Here is a 9,456-nt window from a genome sequence, read left to right on the forward strand (position 1 = left end):
TAAATAGATACATTTTTTTATAAGAATATCGTGATATTGATACTTTGAGAAGTCCTCAGTAGAAAAAAATAATACAGGAAGAGTATTATTTTACAGTCTCCCATCCAACTACTAAACAGGCCTGCCCCTGCTTAGCTTCCAAGATCAGATGAGATCGGGCGTGTTCAGGGTGGTGTGGCCGTAGGCAGAGACAAGCCTCTCACTTGCTGCTTTTCTACTTTGACGTCTGGCTGCCGGCTGCCCTTTCCAGTGCTCAGCAAGACCAGGTCCTTTTGTGCTTTCCCTTCTCTTCAATTTTTTTGCTGGCTTCCTTAAAAGGTCTTGTAGACACAACACCCCGCTCAGAGCCGCTGAGCTCACTGATCGGCTGCAGCGCTGTCAACGGAACGTCAGCTTAACGGCCAATGCCACAGGCCGGGAGCAGAGGCGAGACTCACCGGTAGACCCGGGTAGGGTGAGTAGAGTGCGGTTAGTTGCTTTCTAATAGGCTGCAGCCGGGGATTAACTTTTAATGAAAGGGAACAATCCCTTTGACTGTCTGCAGCGCGCCACACCTAGGAAGCGCACTCTCACACACAAGCCAGCATGCACACGTGCTCACACGTGACAACACCCCCTATCTGCCCCTACAACCTCTATGTCACCATGCGTCAGACTCTCCTGCCTGTTTTATGATTTCAGGGCCCTAGCAGGAATCACCCCCCCCACCCCAATTCCTTCCGCACCTTCCTTGCCTTCCTTGCACTGAGGTTAGCTCTTTGGCAGCCGTCTGGCTTGGTTACACAAGCTTCTTTGCAGAGAAATATGTTACTTCTTCTGGCCCTCGCTAGGCGGCCGGCATCCAAAACCTTCCCTGGGCACCTGCTGAAAGCCTGGCCCCTTCACGGCCCCGGGTGCTTTTAACGCCATCATTTCCACACAGCGAGCTGCGGAGTCAATAAGCACTCCTAGCCGTGGCAAGGAGCTCGGTGTCAGGACTGCGTGAAGGCGGCGGGGTAGCGTACTTAGCTGCCAACTGGCTCAGAGGCCTTGGGGCTTCCATCATCTAAGTTACTTAAGTTCGGTGTCCGGCAAGGCACCGTTCCATGCTAGCCGAGCTGGGCAGTAGGACAAAACGTCATCAAAATGGTCTACAGCACCCGGTGTTCCCAGGAGGTATCCCATCCAAGTAATGTTCGAGCCCAGCAATGCTTTGCTTCCGAGATCAGACGAGATCAGGCGCATCCAAGGTGGTATGGCCAGTAGACGCTGCTCGATCCATCGCCCGGCCAGACTTTCTCAGGATCGCTTGGTGGCGAGCAATCTGGCCGTGACGGGGCGGGCTCCGAAGGGTCCATGCAAAGGCTGTGCCGTCCCTACAAGTGTGGTTTGTTTAGCAGTGATTCACCCGCCGCATCAGGTGTCTTCAAAAATGGCTCGGCGCAGGGTCTCCTGCAGGCTAAACCCTTCATCGCGGTAATGTGACAGAAAGATCAAGCTGGACCCGTAACTTGGGGGTGGAGCGAGACGTCCAGGGGTGAATGAAGGAAGAGGGTGAGATGGTTGCCAGTGACTTTGAGCTGCTCTTCAGGGGAGAGGGTCGTGTTGCCTGCAAAGGTCTTCTGCTTGGGGTTACTGGTTGTTGCCTCCAGCCACCCGGGAGACGCTGGTCCTGGTGAAAAGGAGCCTAGTATTAAAAGTAAAGAAGCAACAATGCTGGAGGCCCACGGTGATCAGAAGGATGCTGGTATTTTGCAGAAATGAAATAGCGCAAGAGAGAAAGCAAATGAAAAAAAGAAAAGAGAATGAATGTGTGCACTTGTGAAAGGGAATGGAAAAAAGGCATAGAAGAGAGTGCCCCCTGCTGGTGGAAGGAAGGAAAAAGCAAAAGCCTACAGCACCTGGTATTCCCAGGTGGTCTCCCATCCAAGTACTAACCAGGTCCAGCCTTGCTTAGCTTCCAAGATCAGACAAGATCAGGCGTGTTCAGGGTGGTGTGGCCGTAGGCAGAGACAAGCCTCTCACTTGCTGCTTTTATACTTTGACGTCTGGCTGCCGGCTGCCCTTTCCAGTGCTCAGCAAGACCAGGTCCTTTTGTGCTTTCCCTTCTCTTCAATTTTTTTGCTGGCTTCCTTAAAAGGTCTTGTAGACACAACGCCCCACTCAGAGCCGCTGAGCTCACTAATCGGCTGCAGCGCTGTCGACGGAACGTCAGCTTCACGGCCAATGCCACACGCCGGGAGCAGAGGCGAGACTCACCGGTAGACCCGGGTAGGGTGAGTAGAGTGCGGTTAGTTGCTTCCTAATAGCCTGCAGCCGGGCATTAACTTTTAATGAAAGGGAACAATCCCTTTGACTGTCTGCAGCGCGCCACACCTAGGAAGCTCACTCTCACACACAAGCCAGCATGCACACGTGCTCGCATGTGACAACACCCCCTATCTGCCCCTACAACCTCTCTGTCACCATGCGTCAGACTCTCCTGCCTGTTTTATGATTTCAGGGCTCTAGCAGGAATCACCCCCCCCTCCCCAATATCTTCCTTGCCCTGAGGTTAGCTCTTTGTCAGCCGTCTGGCTTGGTTACACAAGCTTCTTTGCAGAGATACATGTTACTTCTGCTGGCCCTCGCTAGGCGGCCGGCATCCAAAACCTTCCCTGGGCACCTGCTGAAAGCCTGGCCCCTTCACGGCCCCGGGTGCTTTTAACGCCATCATTTCCACACGGCGAGCTGCGGAGTCAATAAGCACTCCTAGCCGTGACAAGGAGCACGGTGTCAGGCCTGCGTGAAGGCGTTGGGGTAGCGTACTTAGCTGCCAACTGGCTCAGAGGCCTTGGGGCTTCCATCATCTAAGTTACTTTAGGTCGGTGTCCGGCAAGGCGCCGTTCCATGCTAGCCGAGCTGGGCAGTAGGGCAAAACGTCATCAAAATGGTCTACAGCAGCCGGTGTTCCCAGGAGGTATCCCATCCAAGTACTGTCTGAGCCCAGCCCTGCTTTGCTTCCGAGATCAGACGACATCAGGCGTATCCAAGGTGGTATGGCCAGTAGACGCTGCTCGATTCATCGCCCGGAAAGCCTATCTCAGGATCGCTTGGTGGCGAGCAATCTGGCCGTGATGGGGCTGGCTCCGAAGGGTCCATGCAAAGGCTGTGCCTTCCCTACAGGTGTGGTTTGCTTAGCAGTGATTCACCCGCCGCATCAGGTGTCTTCAAAAATGTCTCGGCGCAGGGTCTCCTGCAGGCTAAACCCTTCATCGCGGTAATGTGACAGAAAGAGCAAGCTGGACCCGTAACTTGGGGGCGTAGCGAGACATCCTGGGGTGAATGAAAGAAGAGGGTGAGATGGTTGCCAGTGAATTTGAGCTGCTCTTCAGGGGGGAGGGTCGTGTTGCCTGCAAAGGTCTTCTGCTTAGGGTTACCGGTGGTTGCCTCCAGCCACGCGGGAGACGCCGGTCCTGGTCAAAAGGAGCCTAGTATTAAAAGTAAAGAAGCAACAATGCTGGAGGCCCACGGTGATCAGAAGGATGCTGGTATTTTGCAGAGATGAAATAGCGCAAGAGAGAAAGCAAATGAAAAAAAGAAAAGAGAATGAATGTGTGCACTTGTGAAAGGGAATGGAAAATAGGCATAGAAGAAAGTGCCCCCTGCTGGTGGAAAAAAGGAAAAAGCAAAAGCCTACAGCACCTTGTATTCCCAGGCAGTCTCCCATCCAAGTACTAACCAGACCCAACCCTGCTTAGCTTCCAAGATCAGGCAAGATCGGTCACATTCAGGGTGCTGTGGCCGTAGGTACAGCCAAGCCTCTCACTTGCTGCTTTTCTACTTTGACGTCTGGCTGCCGGCTGCCCTTTTCAGTGCTCAGCAAGACCAGGTCCTTTTGTGCTTTCCCTTCTCTTCAATTTTTTTGCTGGCTTCCTTAAAAGGTCTTGTAGACACAACGCCCCACTCAGAGCCGCTGAGCTCACTGATCGGCTGCAGCGCTGTCGACGGAACGTCAGCTTCACGGCCAATGCCACAGGCCGGGAGCAGAGGCGAGACTCACCAGTAGACCCGGGTAGGGTGAGTAGAGCGTGGTTAGTTGCTTTCTAATAGCCTGCAGCCGGGGATTAACTTTTAATGAAAGGGAACAATCCCTTTGACTGTCTGCAGCGCGCCACACCTAGGAAGCGCACTCTCACACACAAGCCAGCATGCACACGTGCTCGCACGTGACAACACCCCCTATCTGCCCCTACAACCTCTCCGTCACCATGCGTCAGACACTCCTGCCTGTTTTATGATTTCAGGGCCCTAGCAGGAAACACCCCCCCCCTCCCCAATTCCTTCCGCACCTTCCTTGCCTTCCTTGCACTGAGGTTAGCTCCTGTCATACGTCTGGCTTGGTTACACAAGCTTCTTTGCAGAGAAATATGTTACTTCTGCTGGCCCTCGCTAGGCGGCCGGCATCCAAAATCTTCCCTGGGCACCTTCTGAAAGCCTGGCCCCTTCACGGCCCCGGGTGCTTTTAACGCCATCATTTCCACACGTCGAGCTGCGGAGTCAATAAGCACTCCTAGCCGTGGCAAGGAGCTCGGTGTCAGGCCTGCGTGAAGGCGGCAGGGTAGCGTACTTAGCTGCCAACTGGCTCTTAGGCCTTGGGGCTTCCATCATCTAAGTTACTTAAGGTCGGTGTCCGGCAAGGCGCCGTTCCATGATAGCCGAGCTGGGCAGTAGGGCAAAACGTCATCAAAATGGTCTACAGCACCCGGTGTTCCGAGGAGGTCTCCCATCGAAGTGCTGTCTGAACCCAGCCCTGCTTTGCTTTCAAGGTCAAACGAGATCAGGCGTATCCAAGGTGGTATGGCCGGTATACACTGCTCGATCCATCGCCCGGCCAGCCTTTCTCGGGATCGCTTGGTGGCGAGCAATCTGGCCGTGACGGGGCGGGCTCCGAAGGGTCCATGCAAAGGCTGTGCCGTCCCTACAGGTGTGGTTTGTTTAGCAGTGATTCACCCGCCGCATCAGGTGTCTTCAAAAATGTCTCGGCGCAGGGTCTCCTGCAGGCTAAACCCTTCATCGCGGTAATGTGACAGAAAGAGCAAGCTGGATCCGTAACCTGGGGGCGGATCGAGACGTCCAGGGGCGAATGAAGGAAGAGGGTGAGATGGTTGCCAGTGACTTTGAGCTGCTCTTCAGGGGGGAGGGTCGTGTTACCTGCAAAGGTCTTCTGCTTGGGGTTAACGGTGGTTGCCTCCAGCCACGCGGGAGACGCCGGTCCTGGTCAAAAGGAGCCTAGTATTAAAAGTAAAGAAGCAACAATGCTGGAGGCCCACGGTGATCAGAAGGATGCTGGTATTTTGCAGAGATGAAATAGCGCAAGAGAGAAAGCAAATGATAAAAAGAAAAGGGAATGTATGTGTGCACTTGTGAAAGGGAATGGAAAAAAGGCACAGAGGAGAGTGCCGCCTGCTGGTGGAAGGAAAGAAAAGGCAAAAGCCTACTGCACCTGGTATTCCTAGGCAGTCTCCCATCTAAGTACTAACCAGGCCTGACCCTGCTTAGCTTCCAAGATGAGATGAGACCAGGCTTGTTCAGGGTGGTGTGGCCTTAGAGACAGGCAACCCTCTCACTTGCTGCTTTTCTACTTTGAAGTCTGGCTGCCGGCTGCCCTTTCCAGTGCTCAGCAAGACCAGGTCCTTTTGTGCTTTCCCTTCTTTTCAATTTTCTTGCTGGCTTCCTTAAAAGGTCTTGTAGACACAACGCCCCACTCAGAGCCACTGAGCTCACTGATCGGCTGCAGCGCTGTCGACGGAACGTCAGCTTCACGGCCAATGCCACAGGCCGGGAGCAGAGGCGAGACTCACCGGTAGACCCGGGTAGGGTGAGTAGAGCACGGTTAGTTGCTTTCTAATAGCCTGCAGCCGGGGATTAACTTTTAATGAAAGGGAACAATCCCTTTGACTGTCTGCAGCGCGCCACACCTAGGAAGCGCTATCTCACACACAAGCCAGCATGCACACGTGCTCGCATGTGACAACACGCCCTATCTGCCCCTACATCCTCTCCGTCACCATGCGTCAGACTCTCCTGCCTGTTTTATGATTTCAGGGCCCTAGCAGGAATCACCCCCCCCTCCCCATTTCCTTCCGCACCTTCCTTGCCTTCCTTGCACTGAGGTTAGCTCTTTGTCAGCCGTCTGGCTTGGTTACACAAGCTTCTTTGCAGAGAAACATGTTACCTCTGCTGGCCCTCGCTAGACGGCCGGCATCCAAAATCTTCCCTGGGCACCTGCTGAAAGCCTGGCCCCTTCACGGCCCCGGGTGCTTTTAGCGCCATCATTTCCACACGGCGAGCCAATTGTGCTTATTGACACGGAGTCAATAAGCACTCCTAGCCGTGGCAAGGAGCTCGGTGTTAGGCCTGCGTGAAGGCGGCGGGGTAGCGTACTTAGCTGCCAACTGGCTCAGAGGCCTTGGGCTTCCATCATCTAAGTTACTTAAGGTCGGTGTCCGGCAAGGTGCCGTTCCATGATAGCCGAGCTGGGCAGTAGGGCAAAACGTCATCAAAATGGTCTACAGCACCCGGTGTTCCCAGGAGGTCTCCCATGCAAGTACTGTCTGAGCCCAGCCCTGCTTTGCTTCTGAGATCAGACGAGATCAGGCGTATCCAAGGTGGTATGGCCAGTAGATGCTGCTTGATCCATCGCCCGGCCAGCCTTTCTCAGGATCGCTTGATGGCGAGCAATCTGGCCGTGACGGGGCGGGCTCCGAAGGGTCCATGCAAAGGCTGTGCCGTCCCTACAGGTGTGGTTTATTTAGCAGTGATTCATCCGCCGCATCAGGTGTCTTCAAAAATGTCTCGGCACAGGGCCTCCTGCAGGCTAAACCCTTCATCGCGGTAATGTGACAGAAAGAGCAAGCTGGACCTGTAACTAGGGGGCGGAGCGAGACATCCAGGGGTGAATGAAGGAAGAGGGTGAGATGGTTGCCAGTGACTTTGAGCTGCTCTTCAGGGAGGAGGGTCGTGTTGCCTGCAAAGGTCTTATGCTTGGGGTTACCGGTGGTTGCCTCCAGCCACGCGGGAGACGTTGGTCCTGGTGAAAAGGAGCCTAGTATTAAAAGTAAAGAAGCAACAATGCTGGAGGCCCACGGTGATCAGAAGGATGCTGGTATTTTGCAGAGATGAAATAGCGCAAGAGAGAAAGCAAATGAAAAAAAGAAAAGAGAATGAATGTGTGCACTTGTGAAAGGGAATGGAAAAAAGGCATAGAAGAGAGTCCCCACTGCTGGTGGAAGGAAAGAAAAAGCAAAAGCCTACAGCACCTGGTATTCCCAGGCAGTCTCCCATCCAAGTACTAAGCAGGCCCAACCCTGGATAGCTTCTGAGATCAGACAAGATCAGGCATGTTCAGGGTAGTGTGGCCATAGGCAGAGACAAGCCTCTCACTTGCTGCTTTTCTACTTTGAAGTCTGGCTGCCGGCTGCCCTTTCCAATGCTCAGCAAGACCAGGTCCTTTTGTGCTTTCCCTTCTCTTCAATTTTTTTGCTGGCTTCCTTAAAAGGTCTTGTAGACAGAACGCCCCACTCAGAGCCGCTGAGCTCACTGATCGGCTGCAGCGCTGTCGACGGAACGTCAGCTTCACGGCCAATGCCACAAGTCGGGAGCAGAGGCGAGACTCATCGGTAGACCCGGGTAGGGTGAGTAGAGCGCGGTTAGTTGCTATCTAATAGCCTGCAGCCGGGGATTAACTTTTAATGAAAGGGAACAATCCCTTTGACTGTCTGCAGCGCGCCACTCCTAGGATGCGCACTCTCACACACAAGCCAGCATGCACACGTGCTCGCACGTGACAACACCACCTATCTGCCCCTACAACCTCTCCGTCACCATGCGTCAGACTCTCCTGCCTGTTTTATGATTTCAGGGCCCTAGCAGGAATCACCCCCCCCCTCCCCAATTCCTTCCGCACGTTCCTTGCCTTCCTTGCACTGAGGTTAGCTCTTTGTCAGCCGTCTGGCTTGGTTACACAAGCTTCTTTGCAGAGAAACATGTTACTTCTGCTGGCCCTCGCTAGGCGGCCGGCATCCAAAGCCTTCCATGGGCACCTGCTGAAAGCCTGGCCCCTTCACGGCACCGGGTGCTTTTAACGCCATCATTTCCACACGGCGAGCTGCGGAGTCAATAAGCACTCCTAGCCGTGGCAAGGAGCTCGGTGTCAGGCCTGCGTGAAGGCGGCGGGGTAGCGTACTTAGCTGCCAACTGGCTCAGAGGCCTTGGGGCTTCCATCATCTAAGTTACTTAAGGTCGGTGTCCGGTAAGGCGCCGTTCCATGCTAGCCGAGCTGGGCAGTAGGGCAAAACGTTATCAAAATGGTCTACAGCACCCGGTGTTCCAAGGAGGTATCCCATCCAAGAACTGTCCGAGCCCAGCCATGCTTTGCTTCCGAGATCAGACGAGATCAGGCGTATCCAAGGTGGTATGGCCAGTAGACGCTGCTTGATCCATCACCCGGCCAGCCTTTGTCAGGATCGCTTGGTGGCGACCAATCTGGCCGTGACGGGGCGGGCTCCGAAGGGTCCATGCAAAGGCTGTGCCGTCCCTACAGGTGTGGTTTATTTAGCAGTGATTCACCCGCGTATCAGGTGTCTTCAAAAATGGCTCGGCGCAGGGTCTCCTGCAGGCTAAACCCTTCATCGCGGTAATGTGACAGAAAGTGCAAGCTGGACCCGTAACTTGGGGGCTGAGCGAGACGTCCAGGGGTGAATGAAGGAAGAGGGTGAGATGGTTGCCAGTGACTTTGAGCTGCTCTTCAGGGGGGAGGGTCGTGTTGCCTGCAAAGGCCTTCTGCATGGGGTTACCGGTGGTTGCCTCCAGCCACCCGGGAGACGCTGGTCCTGGTGAAAAGGAGCCTAGTATTAAAAGTAAAGAAGCAACAATGCTGGAGGCCCACGGTTATCAGAAGGATGCTGGTATTTTGCAGAGATGAAATAGCGCAAGAGAGAAAGCAAATGAAAAAAAGAAAAGAGAATGAATGTGTGCACTTGTGAAAGGGAATGGAAAAAAGGCATAGAAGAGAGTGCCCCCTGCTGGTGGAAGGAAGGAAAAAGCAAAAGCCTACAGCACCTGGCATTGCCAGGCGGTCTCTGTTAAATGGTTAATTATGGAAATTCATTTGGAATGTTAATCGATAATCATTTTTCTGAGTTCTATGCCTCAGCCATCGTGTCTAGTTGACATGCGCTATTTGTGTGTGTATTTTTGGTTCACTACCATATGTAGAACAGGTGTCCATACGACTGGCTATAAAAGCCCATGGTACAGAAAGGGGGGGCTCTCTTGCTCTGCCCATCCCACAAGACACAGAATCTTCATGCTGAGAAGCAGATGACATGTAGGCCTGGACACATGCTGGACAAAGACATGATTTACCAGCCAGGATCCAAGGAAAGATGGGTGAATCTCAACAATTAAGCTAATTATGGACAAATGGACAATTAC

General features: G+C 53.7%; 1 non-coding gene and 6 pseudogenes across 1 annotated transcript; all 7 read right to left on the minus strand.

Annotated features, from left to right (window-relative positions):
* Nucleotides 1–1,127: 1,127 nt before the first annotated feature.
* On the minus strand, nucleotides 1,128–1,247 carry LOC141269196 (5S ribosomal RNA; annotated as a pseudogene).
* Nucleotides 1,248–1,868: 621 nt separating this feature from the next.
* Nucleotides 1,869–1,987, minus strand: LOC141267060 (5S ribosomal RNA). Its single transcript, XR_012321078.1, has one exon. It is a non-coding gene; the product is annotated as a 5S ribosomal RNA (ribosomal RNA).
* A 923-nt stretch (nucleotides 1,988–2,910) lies between these two features.
* LOC141270073 (5S ribosomal RNA) lies at nucleotides 2,911–3,030 on the minus strand (annotated as a pseudogene).
* Nucleotides 3,031–3,651: 621 nt separating this feature from the next.
* On the minus strand, nucleotides 3,652–3,770 carry LOC141270143 (5S ribosomal RNA; annotated as a pseudogene).
* A 2,757-nt stretch (nucleotides 3,771–6,527) lies between these two features.
* LOC141268324 (5S ribosomal RNA) lies at nucleotides 6,528–6,647 on the minus strand (annotated as a pseudogene).
* A 621-nt stretch (nucleotides 6,648–7,268) lies between these two features.
* Nucleotides 7,269–7,387, minus strand: LOC141268632 (5S ribosomal RNA; annotated as a pseudogene).
* A 942-nt stretch (nucleotides 7,388–8,329) lies between these two features.
* LOC141268873 (5S ribosomal RNA) lies at nucleotides 8,330–8,449 on the minus strand (annotated as a pseudogene).
* Nucleotides 8,450–9,456: the final 1,007 nt, after the last annotated feature.

The sequence above is a fragment of the Phyllobates terribilis genome, unplaced genomic scaffold, assembly GCF_046119375.1.
Source record: "Phyllobates terribilis strain yellow unplaced genomic scaffold, ASM4611937v1 Scaffold_4__5_contigs__length_816908805, whole genome shotgun sequence".
In the NCBI taxonomy this organism is placed as follows: domain Eukaryota; kingdom Metazoa; phylum Chordata; class Amphibia; order Anura; family Dendrobatidae; genus Phyllobates; species Phyllobates terribilis.